We start from the raw sequence: 20,866 nt of genomic DNA, 5'->3' as shown, positions 1-20,866 counted from the left end.
GGGTGGTGCAAGACTTAGAAAGCCTTACAAGGCTATATCTGGACCTCCTTGTCCGGCAGCATATGCACATCATGCACTCATGGTATGCATATGCACATGATCATGTGTAATTTGTGTATGTATATCATAAAGTCGGTGTATATGCCGCAAAACATCACGGGAAAACACACTACGTCCTCTTCCTTTATAGTTCGACATTATTTGGAGAAGAGCAGAGTGGTGTCAATGCCCCATTTAAACATCTGATTGTACATTTTAGCGCCATAATAAATATCCTTGACGTCCCGCCATTATTGCAGTTTTTTATTCACGGCGATTCTGTTGCTTGCGAATAAAGCCTATATCACGACACAAGGACACTTGGACAGAAGTGCATTCAGTTTTTGAAGTGTAAATTGAGTTATTCTTCAAAACATCTCGAATTTCAGATGTGAAGAATGCTCCATATCTTTTCATGAATCGATTTCAACCCGGATTAAAACTGCTTTCGAGAGAGCGAAGCTGCATCCAGGTGAGGTTGATAAACTAGAATTGCATCGTCCGCCTGTACGTAGCCGTCTTGCAACACGAGATTGACCTTTCTTTGGCAACAGCGCCGTTTCTTCTTCTTCAAAATTGTTCGTCCTACAAGAAATTCGAATAGTATTCAAATTAGGTGCGATCCTACCAGAATACTTTCCTTGAATTTTGGATTTAAATACAAATCTGTACATCCGAAGCTTTTTGCATGTTAAAGTATTGCAGGAGGAATAGTAGAGTTTCTCTTAATCTTTTTATCACTCGTACCCCTTGAGCTTCCAATATCATTGTTCGTACATTCTGTTCATTTTCAACACATCTTCTATAACGGGCCATTTCATCACTACCGTTTACACCAGGGTGGGCAAACGATACGGCCCGGAACGCCGTTTTGTGCGGCACGCGAAAGCCTCAAAAAAATATAATGCGTACTGAAAATGTAATTTTTGTAACAACTTGGCAATACTTTTTCTTAATATATATTTCCCCGTGACAATGACAAGTTATAGTTTTACTATATGATGTTTATTTTGTTGCTGACCTAGTAGCCTGTGATCTCAAAGCCCACGCATTTTCAAAGGTTTCAGTTGGTAAATATCACAGAGATTCAAAACGGAAAGAACATAATTCGGATCCTGATTGCGATTTAAAATTGGCAACTCCAGCAATTTTATGACTTTTATTATTGTATTTAGGACACCGATTCGTGCGTGTGTTAGGTATAGATTTGACCTCGAAATGGGTAGAAGTATTATATATTATAATATATTTATATTGTAGAAGCGTATATTTAAGGTATAGCATGGTTATGAAGCTGTCTGCATTGTCTGTCCTGGAGGTAAACCAAAAGTAGAATCAACAAATCTATATGAAAAGATCGTTCCTCACTGATTCAAATTTACATCCGCATCTAAGAATCCGCTTTTTATCCCAAATTTTACCAAATTGGTTGTTGAGGATGACAATGTTTCTGACGCGTGTACATTATCATTAAATTATTGTTTGACTTCTTTTAAATATATATATTATACAAAGATATTATCTCCATAATTCCTCGGTCCCTATATAATTTAATGAAAACATTGCACCTTGGCTAATAATCCCAATTTAATATAGTGTGGCCCGCGAATGAATTGAGATGTTGAATGCAGCCCGAGAGTTGAAAAGTTTGCCCACCTCTGGTTTACACACACGATTCGCAAGCAAACACACTGTTCCCGTATCGAATAAAACTCGTGATTATGTAATTCACGAACGCATAACTTATTTATTTATTTCGATCGGCTCATACCATTCCCGGAGTTGCATGTGTGCCAAAACTTCTTACGTCTTATTGTGTATTATAGGGGGATTTATGACCGGCGCCGAAATACCCGTGCACAACGTTCCTGGCCCAGCAGGTTGCACGGCACACCCTTCGACTAAACACTAAAGCCTCTCAACGGTAGGGTTACCATATTATCGGAATCTGAAAAGAGGCCACTTTTAAAAATTTCCAGACTTACAATAACGAAGTGAAATCCGGGAAAACTGGTAAATTTATTGCGAGTTTGTAGTTGGTTGACTCAAAAAAGGTCAACTTTCTGACCCAACTCCCGAAAGACCCGCCGGATAGTCACTTGAGTACTGATTTCCTATATCTCAGTTGAATTTTAACATACATTTAACCAATATTTTTTAAAAAGATGACAAATTCTCAAAAAAGAGGACATTTGGGCGTCCTCCAAGGACACTTTCAAAAATGTCAAAAAAGAGGACAAATCCTCTTAAAAGAGGACGTAAGGTAATCCGAATCTGTCTCAAGCGATACTCGTCTTTTATCGTTCTCTCATAATTGTTAAGACGGTTTTACTCATTACTTAAATTATGCGTAGGCCTATATGTTTGCTTTTTTTAAATTGATTATTATTTGGCGAGGTGTTATCTACATTAATATGACAAAGATTATTGACCCGAAATCGCGCGTAGCGTGAAGAAAATTTCGAGTTGAATAAATCTGCCAAGAAAATATTCCACTTTTTGTGGGTTTACGAAATTATTTTAGGTTTTAGATTAGCGCATAATTCCACAATGTATCTCATACCTCCTGCTTTGGTGCTTCGTACCCCAAAGGGTCCACGGAGCCTGGTTAAGAACCCATGAAATAGTAATGTGTTCTTATTTTTGTTTGTATATTTTATCCCGTGTAATTTATATTAGGTACAGCGTAGTCGCGTTTAGTTCACATCATATTGACGGCGCATATATTCGTCATACAGTCAGCACCGTCTTCGTAACAACTATGTCGTTATGGGTCAGTCTGTGTACCTGTCAGCGTATTCCATTTTCCTTCGTGAAACGCGGAGCATCCATCTTTGCAATCCCAAGCGATTCATTCTTTGCATCGCATTGGTAAGAAAATTGGACCTGGCTTATGACGTTCCATCCCAGCCCTTTCGCCGAAGTTGATAAAACTATATTTTCCTGCACCGAAGCATACGTATGAGGACTTGGAGACTTGTCAGCTGATCCAAGTGACACTATCAGACTTCCCGACGCCTCTACTAGCAAGCAGTACCCGCCTCAACCAAGAAATACGTTGAATTTTCAAATGAATCCGTCCACCTCAAAGTATGTAACTGGTCCTCTCGGCGGAACGCCATTCATATCTGTATTGACTTATGTTTTTTCCTTTCACACTTTAAATACCGGCCGTTTAATTACTCATAGTTTGATGGTGGTATTTACGACGTACGCTTTTCCCTTGACACATATTGCTCAATAACTCAACTGAGTTTATTATTTCCATTTTGTTTTGTTCCACCCAGATGAACTTGGAAACCAAAAGTTGTCTTTTCAGATGAGGTTATCGAGTAAGACATGAAAAACATGTCAACGACTGTGTTTAACAAACAGTCGTAGTATTCGATGAACGGTCGTACCATCTTCTAAAACAGGTTTATCCTCCAAGTCACGCCTCATCATGGGACGAAGGCACCAGTAACATCATGAGTGTATCCAAATGACTTATTGACCAGAGCGAAGTGAAATGTTCGATGCTGTAAATTGCTAAAAGCCTATTGAGATTAAGACTGCAATTTGTAAATGTCTGAGGCTGTTCGAGTGTCCCAAGTATGCCTTCGGCTGACGTGGAAATGGATATTATCGGAATCGACACCCCATTCGGTTGTGGGGGTAATCGTTTTAGTTAAAAATTGTAATTTGGGAAATGTGAACGGCCGGAACGAGATGATGATCTATCTATATTCCATATCTTTGCAAATGCATAATATGTCGAAGGGTGGATAATGTACATGTTTCGTCTCCATTGAATCTAACACAGCGGGATGAATGGTTGGCGCTACCCTAGCACTTTGAGTAGCCTGGGAAGTCGGTGAGGCGGACTAACAAATATCTTTTCAAACGATAGTCAGAATTTGGATGTCCCTAATTTTATAAGTCAACTGCAGCCATCGTTACCTAATTCTCTCGTAGGACCCTTGATCAAACCAAGCGACACCCTGTATGAGAGCCACTGCTTCAACGCAACATCGTGCGATTCTCAAAATACTTAGAAAAATGTTAACATCTTCCCGGCCGGACGTGGAGTCCAGTGGGATCTCAAAATGTTCTTAATAATTTAGAATATTCTTGATGTCTGGTTATAGCATGACGATATTGCATCTTAACAACTTATTTACGATCTGTTTTGTAATCAATATTCAATGAACGAAAGTAATCAATTTTTTTCATGATCACATGCTGCGACTAAAAGACAGGCAGGGATATCCAACCTTCTCCTCGCCGTCTCATCTTATAAAAGCCTAAGAGTGGGCCGTGCTACAAGTCGGCAACTACGAAATAAAAATGAAGAAAATTGACCTTGTGCAAATGACCATAGTAGTCGACAAACACCATGAATATCACAAACAACAGAAACAGACAGGGGTAATTTTTTTTAATATTCAATTTTCCCGTTTGCTAATGCATCGCAGGAGATATATTTGTCTCATTTCAGAAATACCATCATTTGAGAAATGTGAGTTTTATCAACTATATTTCTAATAAATAACCATCTCGAACGGGTTTTGCTAGACGAAGAAAATTCTACATACGAAAAAACTCACATGCTGCTCGGTATATACAGAACTAGATGTTGTGTCATGAATCGTCCAACAGGTTCAGGTGACTCTACATTGCGGTCATGTGATTATATATTTAATAATCTGCTTCATCCGATTTTTATAAACTTCAAAAGTTGAACTCGACTTCGGAAAGCCGAGTTCATTCCCTTTCTCCCATTTTATCCATTGCCCATATTTGGCTTATTCGGACGAAGCACCAGTATGTTTTCGTACAAGATACTTGATAGCTGCTAGATTTCGTGGAAGACATTAGAAGTATAGACAGAGCTTTGCGATCAACATGATTGTCAGACCTCCTTTCGTTTATGAATCGATCTTTGTAACTTCCGTTATGTTCTCTGAGGTTTGCATCGTATGACATCCATCGGTATAGTTTCATAGCAGAATCGGCCAGATGATCCTATGTTACTACCTCGAATATGTTAGTGGTTTATTAGATAATGAGCTCTACTGCAATTCGTAACAACGTAAACATTCGAATGTATTTCAAAAATGGTGACCTTTCCGTCGACAACATATAGTATAAGCTTGAAATAACTACAGCGAGGAAGGTATACGATGATCGCATCAGGCTGAGTGTCTTTTAAGAATTGGTAGCGACTCAATCTATGGTAGAGGGCGGGAACCTATCGCTCTTTTGGGTATAAGATATGACTCTTTACCAAATACTAATTTTGGTACTTAAATGATCAATATTGCAGCGACTTGTTAGCAAACTTTCATCACGGCCAGAATAATTATTATCGTGGCAGTATAAACATGTATTTGAGAAGTAAAGACAATGCCGTCTTCAGGTTTAGGGCCAAGACCCCCTCTTCAAAATTCTCAAATTTAAGTTACTGTTGCGCCCGCAACCAATATCACTCGCGAATTGTACCCGACTCTGAATCTTGGATTGTGCGATACGTTGATTAATCAAAGAGCATAGCAGACATGGCGACGCCCATATCACAACGTAGTACTTCAATACACATTGTCTTCCTGATCTACTGTGCGAAATGACCTGCCGTGGACGCGACATTCACAATTTCAAAGTCGAATTACTAACAACGCCATAGCTATCCACGTTCTTGAGTCGTAAGTAGCTATGTAATACCGGCGATAAAATTGATGCGTGTAGCGCAACGTTATGTTACCGCCGAATATACTTTGAGAATTGAGAAGTCTATCAGTATTTAGATTTTCGGAATCAGTTTAACAGTTACATTTGATTAATATCAGTTAAAATAAATTTTAAGCTATTTACGATGAATTGCGGTATCAATCGTGAGGCTTGGCCCGTATGTGACTTACCTCTCGTTTCGTGCTTTATTCTCGAATAATAAATACCAGGCGCACACAACGAATCCCATGAAGTGAGTTCGAATTAGTGCTACCATGACGTCACGAATTTTCATTTGAAAATTTGAATGTAATTGTTGCTGTACTTGGCATAGTTGCTGTATATTTAGTTGTGGACACCACCCGAGAGTACAAATGCATCAGGACACTGTAAAAGCTGTAGCGTAATGATTTTGCAGCTAGCGGACATTTGACGTGACACAAATGTATAGGTAGAATATTTTAGAATTTTACAAAGATTGACCTGATAACTGAGCATTGAAGCGGTACCGCCTAATCCGGGTTTCGGGCATACTCCTGATAGCCGCGTGTTTGAGACCTCTGGTCTAGCTAGATGAGTGGCTCACAAGCCTTTCAAGAAAAATCGCGAAACGGTCCCTTGGCATTTATAAATGACTCACTGTCCTTTACAAAATCATCACAAAGCAACAAGTTTTATTTTATGATATCAATGGGACGGTTTGGCAGATTTTGTTGCGGCTATCTCGGCTACGTTTGGTTGCGATGTTGTGAATCACATTCAACCGGTTCAAATTCACATCCAACCCCTGAAAACGGTGGTGACCTGTAACACCCCCATTTTTGTGACTTGCTTTTTTATATTATATTCTTTTACTTTTCATTCAGAGTGCATATCGCCTCTTTACATCACCTGGGCCCAGGTGGGTATCGGATCTCAAAGACTACTCCAAGTCGTTTCAACACCTTCCTATCTTTTCATTGTATCGCAATTTTTTGTGGTAGCCTATATTGAATTGGTAAAATTGCTAATAAAACCGAACCCCCTTTTAACAAACGGGTAATTTCATCACTATACTCTTTATACATCGGATCCACAAACGGTACGCGAGTCACGGACGAGCCGAAATAGCAAACATATGACTTATGAATTTGTTTCTATCGGCTTAGTAAGCCAAACTATAGTGTTATGGAAATCAGTCTGAAGTGATTTTTCTTGTCGCGTGAAGCGCGAAGGTTTTTTTTAAAGAGAATTAATTTTCGCAAAATATTTTAATATTACTTTCTTGAAGCATGTTATCATTTCGTGAACTCAAGTAGTGATTGCCGCTACTCGAAAGATATTGGAGTCGCTCACACGTACCAGACTAAAAAACTGAAGGAAAAATTCCTTTTAAATTCTCATTTCAACATGGGGAGCATTTGGTTCCATGCGGAGCTTAGTTTAGGACTATTCGGTGGTTGAACATATCGATATAGAAGGTTCCGACCAATATGCGGCGATACTTTTCGGCAGCGCATTTCTCGTAAAAGTCGCATTTTGGCCAAACATTCATATGTATTGGTGTGGCCTGTCGCGGAAATAGTCAACGCCGAAATGACGGTGATGCACCGGTAGGGTGCGTGCCGCTAAACTCCGGTATTTCAACGCCATCAAGTGATGCTCTAATAATTACGAATACAGGTAGACATATTTCTGTAAAATAATGCGTGTTTTGTCAGGAAGGGGGTATATGCGCATTGCACAATCAAATCAAGAATTGCATAGTGGCACTAAGGCGCGCCAAACTCGATTCAAATTTATAATTGAACAATTCTGCACCATAATACTTTACTTTATGTTGATTATGGATATAATGTCGGACCACCATCGAGTTTGGTTTACAAATAAGTTGCCTGAAATATTTTAAACTCCCAAAAAAAAATTTTCTAGTTCGTTTGAAGTTTTTGGTAGGCTACGTGCTTCGCGGTCATAAAAGATTGTCTTGCGGACCCGAGTCAGAGAACCACTGAGCTAGATTGTCAAAACTCAGGGCGGTTATTTAGTTTATGATTAATATAAAGAGAAATAGGAAAGAGAACACGAACCTCAACTGACATAGCTCTCAGCACACTCCAAACTTTATAATAATCATAATTATAAACTTCCAACAACATAATGGCAATATACGGCTCAACAGCATTTTTGTACCCAAAGCACTCTGGTATCCCCTATAGTCTTATCCTGAATCCCCACATCCCATATTGGAACAACTGCCATAAAAATATCGGAGAATCCATTTTGGTATGGCGTTAGACTGAGAAATATGCTTCATAGGTATTGTAATCATCTGACGTTCTCGGCAGTCACCAATGGGCGCGGGTTCGAGTCCGACCGAGGTCGTGCTATAAGTCGGCAGTTACGGAACATAATGAAGAATATAGGCCTGGTGTAAATGACCATAGTAGTCGAAAAACACCATGAATACCACAAGCAATATGACGTTCTCGGCAAAAGAAACCAATAAAGGCGTAGAAATATTTGAGAAACAAAAAACAAGATCGATATGTTGAAGGCGTGTGCTCTTTGACCATCCAGTTGTAGTAGGTTTATCGTGAGAGCTAGCATACATGGTCGACAGTCGACTACGATTTATTCGAACGCCGCATGAAACTGACAACCGCCTTTTTTGACCAGAATGATCTGGAACTGAACAAAAGTAGAAATTGCACGCAAGCAACTCCGATTAATTCGGACAATTCAAAAAAAAGACGGCCCATCCATTAACAATCGACAGTGAATTCATATGGGGCCGTGCCAGCTTTACAGTCGCTATTACTTCGGTACAATTGCGTCCGTCTTGTAGAACAGAATGGTAGAGAAAGGTTTTCTGCCCAGCTAAAAGCTTTTTGCCTTTAATTTCCCACTGCTTTATGGAGTACTCGTATGAGGGAAAAATAGTGTTTCATCCCTTGAAGGATTACTGTACTATTTTCCAGGGCTGTGGAGTCAGAGTTTAAAAAAAAATTTAGCACGCCTTGGAGTCGGAGCCGGGGTCGTGAAAAAAAATACTTGCGGGAGTCGGGGTCGGAGTTTGTGAAAATGCTCCTGGCTCCTATAATATGAAAACCAATCTTTTCAAAGCTGTCTTAAAATTACTAATCATAAATAAAATAGGATTTGCATGTACCTACAATCACTGTTATTAGTAGGGCGATTTTTTTTGACTTGTCAAAATCTGTCAAAATTTGTCAAAATTGTTTGAAAAGTCAAAAAAAAGTTGACCTCTGCATTTCGTTTGTATCGTATATTTTGCAATATCATCTGATATTTTACAGCTTAGTAGCCTACTTCGTAGGTCTACCGTTGTAGACTGTCCATTGTCTGCTCCTTGTGAATCATAATCGGTCAAATGAAACAAATAGGTTGACATGGTGTTATGGTCAACGTACCGCAATATGCTAACTGAAGCAAGACTGCTTGGTCATTGCATGGTTCTTATATCAAGAAGCGCATGATGGAAGATTGTGATGTAGATAGCATATCCGGAATGAAACAACACCGTGTGTCACCAGCAGTGTACGCACAGCTTCAGTGTTGTCAGCCAACAACTTTCTCCATTCTTGGCAAGCTACTTAGTACGGACAGGCACTTTCTACCCAAGAATGTACGAAAGTCTCTTTCGTTGTACCACAACAAATTTCAATTATTTCTACCATAATTATATAATACGTGATGTAACATCTGAAATTGTTCATAGGGCCAGATTTCAGTAAAATACTAGTTTTTTTCACGTACAAATTTGTCAGTTTTCAGGCCAAACTACTGTGAAGCACAGACAGTTCCAACCAGAAATGAAGATAAGTAGTACAATTTTAACATTATGTGCGAAAACATCTAATTTACATACGTTAGGTGGTCAAAATTCGGTTAAAATTCATTTTTTTAGGTAAAAAAAGTTAAAATTTAGATTTTTTAGGTCAAAATCGTACGTTTTTTAGGTAAAAAAAATCGCCCTAGTTATTAGTAACGATATTTATAAAATTGGATATTTCTTGCAAATTGCATTTCAATTGCATAGAGGAAGAAAATCGCGACCAACACAAAATTACTGATGCAGTCACAAATTGGTGCAATTTTTGGAATTACACCATGTTGTTTTAAAAGAGTATATACATCATCTGCTTTTGTAAGTGACAATATCACTTGCAAAATTGATGCAAATGTAACCAAACGCAGCATGCATCCCACTTAACAGAATTTAAAATATTTCTACTAAGTAACTCATCCGCTTGGGTCCGAAAATGTTTACGAAAGACTGCAAGTATTTGGTCCTAGTCCAGCCCATGAATATACTTGACGAAGTGCCTGTATGCATGTGCTATTTTAACTACTCCCAAAATATCGTTTCTGACCATCGTTTATTGGTAGTGAGAGAGTTTATTGTTTTTATACTCATTTTAATTATACAGCATGAGTTATATATTATGTTCGAATGATTCATACATATTAGTATTCGTGGTTTGTCCATGGTATAAAAACTATAACATATGAATAAACGGAAGGATATTTCTAAATGAATGCTTCCATGTTAATTGCACAGTGCATATTTTGAGCTGTACCACAATGGAACAATTTTTTACTCAATCGTGAATAATATGTCTGCATATGTTTAATGGTTATATGAAAATCATTTAACCGTCACTGGAGCATAAATTTTCGAAGTAAATGTCTAGTACTGTCGGAGTTCTGTGAGAAAAATAATTGGAGCCGGAGACGGAGTCAGTACGATTAAAGACTCTGGAGTCGGTCTATTGAAAATGTCTGGAGTAGGAGTTTAACGTCTTCACAGCCCTTTTTACCCCTGTATATGCGTTTTAATCCGCTTATGAGCATGATCATGTAACTAACAATTGATTTTCCGGTTAATTTAGACAAAGTCATTTCTCCGCATGATTTGGCTAAAAGTGAGCGGGACCAAAGTGTCCGAATTAAGCATAGAGTAGACTATGCTTCTCTTAACAGGCAACAGCAACGTATAGGCTACTTTATTGCGAATATAGTCGGGGTTAGGATTTGGTCAGCGTCCTTGTTTAGGTTAGTCGTATTATTAGGATTTGTGTTGGTTAGGATTATGACAGCTTGGGAGAGGATTTAGCTTATTTTGGATTGCGATTCGCGTTCGGAGTGAGGTTAGGGTTAGTTTGTGTTACTTTGAATGAGTCACTTCCTTCATACTAGCAGTTTTGACACTCGTTATATGGAATGTCTCAGTCATTTAAAAATCTTGCTATCATGACGGTCACTATCTTAAATGCCTCTCTACCTTGAATGTCTTGCTATTATGACACTCGCTGTCTCGAAGGCGAAATATGTAATCGACTCCGCCAACTTCCACCTAGCGGATGCAATGCGCATTCCGAAAATATTAGTATGGTGGTATTTGGACTTAAGATGCTACCGCTATTTTAACTTCATATCTGAATCATGTGATTGTACGTACGTTACATGAATATTGATGTGCAGTGCATCTATATTGTTGTGAATTCTTGTGTCCGATTGTCTCGCCATTTACATTTAGTTAACTAATTGTGACTTGATTACCTATCTTCTCCACTATATATTGTGTGGCTCCTAATTTGTTCTTCTTTGGTACCTTTGTTATTGACCAAGCTATGTTGCGGATTGAAGTGCTCTTTTCAGCCTTTGATACTGTATTCAAAAGGTCATCGCACACATATACACCAAATTATAGACTTTGGGAATTCTTAAATTATATTGCAAATAACCTCCTCGTGAGCTTGGCACTTCTCCTGTTGACTTCACGCGGATATCAACGACAATGCATGTTGTGCAGATAAATCCGGACTAAAGCCGATACAGTGACTATTATCGGCACTTAGCATCACATATCATTCCTATGGTCGGCCAAAATCGAATACGTGAGTAAATCAATTCTGAATCGAGTATTAGACTTCGAGTCGAGTATTGAAGTATCACTCATTATGACGCCATACCAATATGAAATATTTTCAAATATATGTACCTTTTATGCGACAACAGAGAATATAACTGCAGTTCTACATAGGGTGAATACAGCGGTGGCCTTACGATTGTGGGGGGGGGGGCTGGGCGAGACTTCCGGGGGGCTAGAAGCATGTAATCGCAGCTTCTGGGAGTCTCCGTCCAAAAAAACCGTTTGCGTCTACTTTTACTATCTTAATATTAGTGCACTATATCGAACGGGATTACGTGATGTGTATGACACTAACACCTGGCTTTCAAGCATGCCGGAATGTTGAATTGCTCTTGCTCCTGAGCCTTCTGTTATAAGACATTGGCAAATTATAAAAGAAGTGAACGAGTTAAATATTAGAATAGCGTGAAATAGCGTGAAATATTAGAATAGCGATACAACTGCTGCAGGCTAAATAAACCCACGTAATCTGGAAAGCTATCGGCTGACATTAGTAATGAGCCAGCACACAACGTCAAGGTTTTAGCAAGGCATTGCATTAGGTCATATCTATTATTGCATGGTTGCAAGGATAGACTACATCAAAACTAAGTACTTGTACCGCATCTAGAGACTTGATGATTATCGGGAGATGGGACTTTTCTAACAAATGCAGAGATTTGATGATTGACCAAAGAGGGGGGCCTTCGACGAGGGGGTCCCGGGCGACCGCCCACCTCACCCGCCAAAAAGTCACCAATGGGTAAATATGGCTCCTTCGACTAAATTGGGCTTCCGACCACTGTCATTAACAGACCGAACATATCATTAACCGGGACTACGTCGTTATGCAACATTTTTACGGTCGGCAGGCATCATCGTCAGAGCACCCATTCCGTACCAATTATCTATATCTACATGCTAAAACTGTTAGGCCGACGATGATTTCGAAGGTTCCCGCCATCCAACATACTACATGTTTTTTTCGGACATATTCACACAATTATGGCATAATTAGACACCGTTTGAAAAAAAAACATTTGTTCATTTATGTTTAAAAAGCTTTCGTTTAAAACACTGTTTCAAACATCTTTCAAACAATGTGTTTTAAAACACCGCTTGTTTTAAATGCAACCCTAGATACGACCAATCTAGGATAGATAAGATAGGGTTGGTAACAGAGGCATTATGTTGGCAGCTAAGTATTATTATATTGATTGGTCTCATCACTGGTCTCGTCATTTTTTGGAAAATAGCATGGTACTAATGAAATTCAATGTATCCGTCAGAGATGATACTTGCTTCTGGTTGTTTAACAACTTTGTTATTCTGAAACAACCGTTGTAACATGGTTTCATGTTGGCAATGAGCCAAAACTGAGACCTTAACAGAAGGTAGTAAGCATAGCGCTATTGCGATTGGTGTTGAATCTGTTTATATGGAGCAATATTCGCGGCACACCACTACCGTGCACCATATGATACTACTAAAACGATATAGAAATCCCGAAACATACTATGAGACAAGATTTCATCATGTTATATTCTAGCGGGGCGTGGTCCAGTGGTTGTCTCGAAAGTTCAGATAGTTAGGATGTATTTGAGAAGCTAAAATCTCTCTATTCGTTTCGAATTCTTCAACACGTTGCAGACCAATAGCAAGTAACAGATTTAAGGTCGGTCACATGAGTCAGGAGCGTTACGAACCATTGACTGTTTTCTTATTGGAACACTTCGACATGAATGTGTTTCGCGTTTCCTATTCCTAAAACAGGCGTCTGTTTATGTTGAAGGCGCGTGCACCGTGCACGTCTGGGATGCGGTAATGCAGTCATGGCGGTATGTGGAATCGTGCAGATTGTAATGTGGTCAGGGGCCTACATATCGCAGGCCCCGTGTGGCCCCTTCAAAAGTTCACGTTTGATCATATAAGGTAATATATTGCTCATGAGATACGAGGTACGACATCCTCTCCAGTCATGCTGAAAGGTAAAGTTGAATAGATTCATTTGAGGTGCAGAACTTCAGTAATCAATTGAATAATATATTCACATTCGAATAAACCCGAATCTATTCTGCAGACATTCGTCAAGGATAATCGTCGACCACTAGTAGAGAATTGAAAAGAACATTTTATGTCAATGCTTCTCAACATGTGTGACGGTTCGCACTTGTGCGAATAAAAATAATTGCAGTGTAAATTACGAAGGTGGTGCGAATGGTGCGAATGAAAAATCAGGATGAGTGCGAATCAAAACCGTGAATAATTGTTAATTTTTCTGACGTGGCATAATTCAAATAAATCTAATAGGAAATTCAAGGGCAGTGTAAATTTTGCACTTGAGACGCAATTGTAAAAACGTATTTGACTTACGACGCACCACTAATCGCAGCTCTCACAAGCCTAAGTGAGATAATATTTTCGCTCTATAATTATTACGTAACCAAAAGCCATGTTTGAAAGCTGGTGTAGAGGCAGACATCAGTATATCAGCCCGTCTGAGCCTGTGACAAGCTGGGAAAATGACATCAAATTCACTTTCTGCTTTCTTTCGCTAAACAATCACCATACCAGTTCGATTAGCGCGAACCACGAGGATAGTAGTAAATGGCATCATTACAGACACACATTTGCAAGTTACTGTAACGCAAATTTTAACCCCTTCAAGGGTTATTAAAGTATGGACCGCATAGGGTATAATTTTGGGTCGACACGGTGCCAGAGCTCTCTGTTAATATGTATGTAATATTCTTGAGTTAATTGCTAAAACAATCCAGCGATTTTTTTACTCATTCATAGTCACTGTGTTGGTTACTGTAGCAAATAAGCGAGACATGCAGAAATATGTAGAATCTATAATAAGATATCTCCGACTGGTTTTTCAAGAAAACATGGTCGAAAACCGTTGGGATGAACTATAGTGAAGGCCTGTAGGGGTGAACAACGATAGAATTCAGGCCAACAAGACTCATTCGTTTCGAGGCCAACCAAACCACTTCTGCGTCGGTGCACACTGCACATGAAGACGTTAAGTCTTGGCCAACGAAAAGCTGATAAAATACGGTGCCAAAAACATAAGCGGCGACAAAACCTTGGCCAAAAAATGACCGATGCTGGATGGGTAAGATGGGTAAGATCCGTTGCCGGCACGAAATATTCCCGTTCTTGCAATCTGAGTATATACAGTAGTTACAGTATTACAGCTGTTACATGCAGAGGAATTTTATTCAGCCTAATTTGAAATCGCGTGCGGCAGACATGGTTTGTAGAGCTGTTTTGGGTAAAATTGTGTTGTACACGTCATACATGTCCGTGAAATCGTAGCATAACACTGTAATATTAAAAACTAATTACTTTTCACATAGGTGAGGCTCGGGTCGCGAGATGTCACAAAAACTCAGCTCTCAGAAACGATTTCTGCCAGCAAACATTTTTCCCTCGCGACGAATACGCTGTCCTTTGGATAGGAGTGCAGGAGTGGCAATCTAAGCACTAGTAGACGTTCTTGTACAAAACCCAACAAATTGTTTGGCCCATAAGGGTTTTAGTGAAATATTCGAAATCAAAAGGAGCGAAAAAAGTTGCCTTTCAATCAGACACTTGATAGCTTAAGCTACATAGTAGCCAATCTGTTGCACATCTTAACAAAATGTTGTTAAGTATCTTCATCTTCTTTTTGTATAATAATTTTCAGTTAGTTTGTGCGAATGAAATATATTTTATAAAAAAAAAATGCGAACGGAGCTCGAAAAGGTTGAAAAGCACTGTTCTATGTCGTATGTCTTAAACTCATGGCCGACATTTCGCGTCGTCAGTAGAGGCCGTTCATGCCTTGGAGTCGAATTTCATCAAAATCAACCGACCTGCGTGCATATCTGCGTAATCGAAAATAAGATCATCATTCATCACGCTATCTGTTCGCATCGATTTCTCGAATTTTCATTTTAATGACACGATTGTTGATATACAATTTCAATTCTCTACTGGTTGCAGAAGATTGATTGTGGCGAGTGTTGGCCGAAAATATTCGATTTTATTTCAGGGGTAGTCATCAGCAACTTGTAGAGAATTGGAAAGGACATTGTTAATCAACAATTGTTTCACTGGGGTTGCATTTAAAACAAACGGTGTTTTAAAACACTTTGTTTAAAACATGTTTTAAACAGTGTTTAAAAAAAGCCTTTAAGAAAAAAGTGTTTTTTGTTAAGTTGTAAAATTATACCATAATTGTGTAATTACCTTCCAAAAACATGCTGTATGAGCCTACGGACAATTACCACCCGATTTAGCTGACGTATATCGATATGAGATGGTTGGAACCAATGTTCCCTCTAATTTTTGACGAGTCTGCGCACACTCACCAACTTACTGCGCAGACCCTTGGACAACAGTGAGTAACGACAAAAAAAGTCGTCACTTCGGATTTTTTGTGCGCAACTTCGATTTACTGTGCGCAGAGACCGTGTTACCACTGCGCGTTTGCGCACGTGCGCAACTTAGAAGGAAGATTGGTTGGAACCCTCAAAATAGTCGGTTCAACAGCAATAGGTCAATATTTCGTCAAAGGAGCTATTTTAACCCGATGTTTTCCAATGTCAATGTCAATCCACTGTGACGTCACAATTGAATATTCATTACGTCATGGCTTAAAAGAAAACATAAAAAACAATGAAAATCTTGTTTTAAATTAGGGCGTTGTTGTAAACATGTTTGTTTTCAATTGATTTTTGTTTTAAATGCAACCCTAGGTATCACCAAATTTGACGTCATCGGCATGATATTTCGCAAAAATCGAGGCGAAGAAATTGTTTAAGCTCATTGTAGGCCTACTATTTTAGATGGTATGAACTCTTCTGTAGGCGTATTTTGATAAAAGTGGAGTCCAAGGCACACAAATGACTGAATCTATAATTGCAAAGCACAAAGACAGATTGATAACACAACAAATGCACATGTGCTTTCAAAGAAACCAACGACGCGACACAAGTTCCTTTTTTCGTACAAACCAATTTGGATTCTTGACAAGTTAGTGCATTACTGGAGCGTCCGGCTTCTTGACCGGTAGGTAGTGAATTCGACCCCTGGCCGGGTTATACCCCAAATATCCGGTTAGTAACACTGGTATCCATGACCTCTCGGCTTGGCGCTCAGCATTGCCGAGATAGCATGGAGGGGCGGTGCAAGACTTGGAAAAACTATTTCTGCGCCTTCCTTGACCGGCGGCCTATACAAATCATGCACCCATGGTATGCATATACGCGTATGTATCTATATCATGAGCTGGTGTATATACCACAAAAACATTAAATCCAGGGTGTAGTTTACTTCACTATACTTGGAAAGACATTGAATACTCCTATTATTGTTGTTGCTGCGGCCCGCGATGTCATCAAAAATTAGGGAATTGACCCCCGAGCAAACTTGAGTTTGAGATCCCTTCCAAGCCAAATAGAGCCAGCGAAGGCTTTCCAGCATAGTCTTGTCACTACTCGGCATCGTATGATGCAAAATGGCTTCATATAAGATAAAAGGTCACAGTAAGTAGAACTATTCTTGAAGTAAGTGACCTGAGTTAACCATTAATCGCATAAACACAGCAATGACCTTGCCGGGATTAAAGGTCCTGGCGTCTTGTTATTACGATCATGACTAGACGTGTCTGATAAGCATCAAGGTCGCACGGGTGCAGTTATTTCCTTCATGAAGACATTCCAGTACGGCCGACATGGTAATAGTTCATGCTTTTAACGCTGCGTGATTGCGTGTTAGCATCAGGATGTCGGAAATGCTGACAGTAATCGAATCGTAGGGTATGTTTATCTTGTCAGGTGATTTTGCATCCGTTCGTATCTCATGAGTATTTTAACGGTTCATGTTGCCGCAGCTATAATGACACATCTGATGTACGAATACGTTATTTTACTGACCAACCATGCTTGCGAATATTGTGTCACGCCCTATTAGGTTGGAGCAGCGAGTGTGCATTTTGTAATATTATGTAACGAACTATCAACTACTACAAAAAAGTTAAAACATTGAGGACATAAGCGATAAGCTACTGAATAATATGATATGATCGCGTATTATGCTTCAGCCTTTCACATTTTGAAGGCAGCATTTAGGGCTGGGCATGAGTGATTTGATTTGAGTGGTTCGAGTTCGAGTCGAGTCGAATATCCTCGTATTACTCATTATAGCGTCATAACAGTATTAATAATGTGGAAAGTTGAAATATGTACCTTTTATGCAACAACAAAGAAGATATTACCAGTTCTTTTGGTATATTGTCGACCAAGCCTTTCTCATTGCATTGCACATTGACTAATTCTAAATTTGTCTTGGAAGCAGCATATTGAATGCGCAATATCCAAACTAGCTCGGCGTGTCGGAATAATGACCCGTCTGCAATCTTTGGTTTCTATATCAATACTACGAATCATCTTCTCTCGTTTCCAGTCTCACCTGCAACGTGGAATGGGGAAATGCAATGCATTGCAGAACATTTTTGTGCAGAATTCGAACCCTGCAAAATCGTGCGATACGGTTGATCTCATCTATACCTTTACGAGCCAAATTATCGACTTACTAACGTAAGCATCGAATTTGGCGAGTTGACGAACTATATGGCTTCGAAGTATCAAAAGTTGTTCACAAATATTTTTCCGTAAGTTTGCCTCCTGTGTTTGATGGCTTTTTCATACCTGCTAAAAATGTCCACTCCTATTACACGAGATATTCGTCAAAGGGAAATATCTACTTAGCTCCAGACAATAGTAACCTAACCAAGAGAATACATTACCACCAGATATCCGTGAATTGCCTTATATTAGATTCATAAAATATCGATACTTAATCACCTCTTGTCGTTATATTTAACACTGTTGCCCACCTCGTCCAGACATTGCTTCATTGATCATTTGCTACCATCGTTTGATTTTTATTTTTATCTTCCCCTTTTTTAACTAACATTTTTTACAGCCAGACTGTAGAGTCAAGTGTACCTGATCGATGCGGGTGTGATCAGACTAGTTGACTCTCAAGGTAGTATCGATCATTCAGATATCGAATACCGAATACTATACATGCATGTATATTTTCTGTACCACCATCATTGCATTCTGTTGTTATGTATTTTGGTTGGATGAAAATAAAGACTCTCTCTCTGTCTCATTCTGGATTAGGTTTAGGATTAGGATTTGAAGCTTCGGATTTGGATTGGATTAGGACAGGGGCGGGCAACATTCGGCCCGCGGACATTTCCCACCTTGCATGATAATGTGGCCATAGCGGCCCCATTCTGCCGAGATCCCACACCACTTGCTAACTATACGTCAAATTTTAGTGACTGTATGTTATTGTATACGTTCTGCACAGCGTATGAGAGTGGAGATTACGAGTAAGTTCGTCAAAGCGAGAAGACGATGTAGGCTACTCAACCGTAATATAGTTTGTGGTAATCATGGTGTTTGACGACTACAATGGTAATTTACACCAGGCCGATATTTCTTATTTTTGATTCCCGTAACCGCCGACTTGTACCACGGCACACTGCTATAGGCTTTTGTAAGACACCGCATATGCGAATAAGATGGCGAGGAGGAGCCTATGGATAAACCTCCAACTCTTAGGTAGGAATTCTAGAGTCGACCTCGGTCGGACTCGAACCAATAACCAATTGGTGTTGTTGCTGTGGAATATAACAAACGCTATCTCGCCACCTACTCAACCCTAATGAATTGATATCTTGGTAAATTTGGGGTACCGGGCTCAGCTTGCTTGCTCGTTACGCTGTGGAAGAGACGGTACCGATAGATTCATGGCGTGAAGCAACGTTATAAATCCCACACCCTACGTTCATTCGCAATCCATTATAATCCAAGCATTATTTATATTCAAATACTGTGCTTGATTTATACCGCGATATAATGCCGAGATATAGCGGCTCTGATTTTCGTGTACCAACTTTTAGGTGTGAATACGCAATTACACACCCTTATCGATCACTGCAGTCGTGTTGTTGCTGTGGAATATACCAAACGCTATCTCGCCACCTACTCAACCCTAATGAATCATGGTAAATTTGGGGTACCGGGTTCAGCTTGCTTTTGCTACAATGCGGGCATGAGGTGCAAAAAATACAATCATTCTTGCGCTGTGAGAAAGAACCTACCAATATCTATTCCTAGAGCTGGATAATTTGCAGAAAAAATACCGAAGTAAACGTCACTGCCGTTACACGCGGGGCAAGGAAGTTTACGGTTCAGCCGAGTCACGTTTTGTTTAGAGAACAATTCATCAAGTCGATTTAGGATATGTTCTGTATATTGATTACTTGTATTTTGCGGTGCTTGTATATTTACACAAAGGTTTGGAATCATAAAACGATTTGTTTGTTTTCATTTTGTCTTCTATATGTACAATGTACAAGGTACATTCTTAAATTGTAATGTCAATACCATGCGTTGAATACGCGAAGAAATCTCCGAGTCGATCCATCACGAATGCAGTGATTTTCTGTATAAGTAGACTATTCTCGATACGAGTGTGTAATTGTGCATTCACACCTAACAGTTGGTACACGAAAATCAGAACCTATACCTCGGCATTATATCTCGGTATAAATCAAGCACAATATTTGAATGTAAATGATGCTTGGATTAGAATGGATTACGAATGAACGTAGAGGCGTAGGATTTATAACGTTGCTTCACGCCATGAAGTAATCGTAACTGTCTCTTCCACAACGTAACCAAAACAACTAAGCTAACTATTGGATATATCTTGAGAAAGAACGTCGATTGATAATAATAATGATTGATGCCAATTGAAACAAACGAACAAGGAAATGCTGTTCAGTCGCTAACGAGTAGGCCAGCGGTGAAATATTCGATCCACACAGCGGGAACGGGGTTCCCGAATTCTGAGGTACGTTCCAGTTTCGCGCACCATATTTTGGGTGTGAACACACGCTCGCTAGAGCAGTGGTTCTCAATCTTTTTACCTCGGGCCCCTTACAGCTCGCGGTACACTATAGCACTTCGAGTATCCTGAGTGGCGAGTCTTGATTCTTGGCAGTAGCTCCTTCGTAAGCGTCGGAGGTTGTCCTAGGATCCCCTACGTTGCCGTGCTCATGGTGTCCTTACAAAATGTTCATAGAAAGACCCGATCAAGGGGACGAGACGGTCTGGGGACGTAATTTCTATCATC

At 39.5% G+C, this 20,866-nt stretch overlaps 2 long non-coding RNA genes across 2 annotated transcripts; one reads left to right on the top strand and one right to left on the bottom strand.

Annotated features, from left to right (window-relative positions):
- Positions 1 to 388: 388 nt before the first annotated feature.
- On the top strand, positions 389 to 2,910 carry LOC145451570 (uncharacterized). Its single transcript, XR_013918947.1, has 3 exons — positions 389 to 511; positions 1,866 to 1,963; positions 2,778 to 2,910. It is a non-coding gene; the product is annotated as an uncharacterized LOC145451570 (long non-coding RNA).
- Positions 486 to 3,234, bottom strand: LOC145451569 (uncharacterized). The gene is made up of 3 exons (XR_013918946.1): positions 3,081 to 3,234; positions 2,827 to 2,982; positions 486 to 624 (listed from the first exon to the last, which is right to left on the bottom strand). It is a non-coding gene; the product is annotated as an uncharacterized LOC145451569 (long non-coding RNA).
- Positions 3,235 to 20,866: the final 17,632 nt, after the last annotated feature.

This window comes from Botryllus schlosseri, chromosome 12, assembly GCF_051294905.1.
Source record: "Botryllus schlosseri isolate E-star chromosome 12, Bs_hap1, whole genome shotgun sequence".
Classification (NCBI taxonomy): Eukaryota; Metazoa; Chordata; class Ascidiacea; order Stolidobranchia; family Styelidae; genus Botryllus; species Botryllus schlosseri.
This window is presented reverse-complemented; position numbering and strand designations above follow the sequence as displayed.